This window comes from Vicia villosa, linkage group LG4, assembly GCF_029867415.1.
Source record: "Vicia villosa cultivar HV-30 ecotype Madison, WI linkage group LG4, Vvil1.0, whole genome shotgun sequence".
NCBI classification, from domain to species: Eukaryota; Viridiplantae; Streptophyta; class Magnoliopsida; order Fabales; family Fabaceae; genus Vicia; species Vicia villosa.
This window is the reverse complement of record NC_081183.1, coordinates 165232024-165235483: the sequence shown is the minus strand read 5'-3', so window position 1 is coordinate 165235483 and position 3460 is coordinate 165232024.

Here is a 3460-nt window from a genome sequence, read left to right as displayed (position 1 = left end):
AATAATTCTTCTTTCGATCCCAAAACCTACACTACTAGAAAGTACACGCTTCTAGCTTCCTACCACTTCGAACGGTGGTTAAAACAGAGTTATGGTTCAAAAGTTATGATCGAAACAGTTTTATCTCATTCAACTAAAATTTGCTAAGAAAAGGCTTCATTTCGCGCCACTAACTTTTGTTCGCGCCGCCAACCTCAGGCAGTGGCAAACCTCATAGAAAACTCGCAGTGTTCGTGCCGCAAAGCCTTGTACGCGCCGCGTACTGTTAACAGAACCAAACCCCATAATCCTTCTGCATGGTTCGCGCCGCCACCTATCGTTCGCGCCGCGAAGCGCGCGAAATCAGAAGTTCCAGATCTGTTTTTTTGCTTTTCCCATGGTTTAATCCAACCATCTCCATACTCAAACCTGTTCCAGATTCATACTAAAGCATAGAACAACATATATGGTCTCTACTCAGGATTTATTAGCAACAACAAACATCAATCTTTTAGATTGAGTCAAACCCTAAGATTTTTACCAAAAACCCCAATTTCTCAACTTATGATTTCATCCATAAATCAAAACTATAAGTTTCTAACTAGAACCCACCTCGATTACAAGTCGTTGATGATGAAGATGAGTTGATTCGGCGGAGAAATGGTGAAGATCCAAGCTTTTTCCTCTTTTCTCCTCTTGCTCTTCCTTCTCTCTACTTCTTCTCTCTAGAACCTTGTTTATGTTGCAATGAAGAAGAAAAGCAAGAGAGGAAAGAATGTAAGACTATATTCTTAAGTTAGCACTTCTAACTTAAATGTCCGAAGTATCTCTAATGTACCAATTAGTGAAACCTCAATGTCAGTTAATAACATTAGAGCATTTAATTTAATACGGGATATTATGTAACGCCCCGAATTTAATTAATTAGTTAATTAAATTATGGAAGAATTATTTATTGGATTTAGCTGAAATTGGATTGTTATGCTGATCGAAGATATTAAGTTTAAGTCGGATTTATTTAGTCGGTTTAATTGGAGGATAATAGTAAGAATAATATGATTTATTTATTGGACTAATTGATTTAAGTGAATTGGGTTGGATTAGTGTGTGGTAAATAGCAATGAGGAAGTGTGAATGATTGGCCCAATAAGAGTTATAGGAGTTATTTGGATTATTTGGAAAATAAAGAAAAAGAAAAGAAATAGGTTTTTGTTGTACTGTACGAAGAAAATAAGGGTTTGGAGGAGAGGTGAAGAAGAGAGCAATGGCGGAAGAGAAAAGCCAGGGGAAGTCCAATTTTCGCAGCAAGTTTCTGTGGTGAGACACCTTAGCAAAACAAATGTTTCTCCCGATCCAACCGTTGGATCGTCGCGGTTCTTGGACACAGCGTTCCAGACTCGTAGAGGTAACTTCTGACCGGAGCGATTTTCGTTTTGATGATTTTAAGTCCGTCTGACAAAACGATTTCCGAACAGGTTTTTGGTGCGTCTCTGCACGTTGTTAGAAAAGATTTTCGGAGAAAAGTTGGAAGCGGCGGCATAAGCTATGGCAACCGGGAGAGTAGAGGAATCTCCAATCCAAAGGTAAGGGTGGGGTTCTTACTCTATAACCGGGGTTATGATGAACACGTATGTGGGATGGGGTTTATGAATTTGCCTCAGTGTTGGTGTTTGATTATGTGGTTGATTCTGAGTCCTTGGTTGTTATTCATAATTGGTTGCTCCGTGTTGATTTGGGGATGATTTGTAGGTTGTTGTTGTATTGTGTTTTAGTGGTGGAAAATTTTTATGTTGCTGTTATAAATGTTGTGTTCTTGAATTAAGTTGTAGAAATTCAATCAAATGAATTAGTAGTAATGCTTATTATTAGAAATAGTTGGCATGTGGTATAAGTTGCAGAAAGTGGAAAATAACACGAAGGAGCAATGGCAGAAGTATAAAGTAGCAGGCTGAATCGGTAGCCTAATTATAATGCGATAAAAGTAACTGTAGCAATAATGATGGCTTATGTAGCGGTAATTCAAGTAACGGAGTTGTTGATAATTAACAAATAATAATAATTAAGTTGTTGGTGCCTTAGTGGTAGATGTTGATAGCGAATATTAAGTTGATAGCTGCAGAGTTGTTACAACCTTGGTAGGAATAATTTGGTAGTAGTATAAGGACCGATGATGTAAGTTGGTGGACAATTAAGTATAAGTTGTTGAGTAGAATGTAGTATATGTTGCTATTAAGTAGTATAAATAAGACTTATAATAATAGTCGGTATGAGTAAGCGTTGTGTCGAGTTGTTGTTGTTATGTTGTTTCTAGTATGTTATTATTGAACATGATATAGTTGAATATGTTGTTAGTAAGTTGTTGGGAATATGTTGTCGTTGTTGAACAAGTTGTTATTACTATGTTGAAATGTTGTTGTTATACGTCGTTGTTGAATTGTCGTTGATTACGTTGATGATGTTGTAGGCCTATGGCCAATGTTGAATAAGTTGAAAATTGATTATGTTGTTCAGCGTTGTTATTGTCTCGACTTGTGGGCATGTTTAAGTTGTAGGTCGTATGACCAATGTTGGATTAAGTTGATGCATCTGTTGCATGTTCAAGTTGTTGTTTACATTGTTGTTGTCGTTGTTGCTGTTGTTTCGTTGTTGTTATGACGTTGTGGTTGTTGTAGCATGCATACATTTGCATTGTTTACGTTGGCCTAGATGGCACCTGATTACGTTGGCCTTGATGGCACCCTGTTTACGTTGTTGAAATGCCTCGATAACCTAGCATATGTTTACGTTGGGAGTTTTACTCCAAATGGTACCACATGCATTTGCATAGTTGAGTCACATTCGATTTGTATGTCTGAGCTGTTGTTGATGTTTAAGTTGTTACCGTTGTTGTTGTTGTTGATGTTTAAGTTGTTACCGTTGTTGTTGTCGATGTTTAATTTGTTATCGTGTTGTTGTTGTTGTTGTTGCTATTTGATAAATTGTCGTTTGATATAAGTTGATGTGGTTATAAGTTGCTTTTGTGATTAAGTTATTGTTGGTTATAAGTTATGATTGCCATTAAGTTGTTATTGCTGTTAAGTTGTCATTACTGTTAAGTTGTTGTTGTGATCAAGTCGTTGTTACTAAGTTGTTGTTATTAAGTTGTTGTTATTAAGTTGTTGTTACTAAGTTGTTGTTATTAAGTTGTTGTTATTAAGTTGTTGTTACTAAGTTGTTGTTATTAAGTTGTTGTTACTAAGTTGTTGTTGCTAGTAAGTTGTATTGATTTAAGTCGCTTACTCGTTGTTGTATAATTGCTATGTAAAGTGGTAGAATTTGTATAATCCTAATCTAATATACTGTTTATCATACACCTGTTTATATTGTATGATATCTCACCCCTTCTGTAATGATGTTACCTATTATGGGTAATTGAGCAGGTACTCAAGAATAGTTGTGGAAGCGAAGTAACTTTATGAAGTCTTTAGTTGCTGTTAGTCGA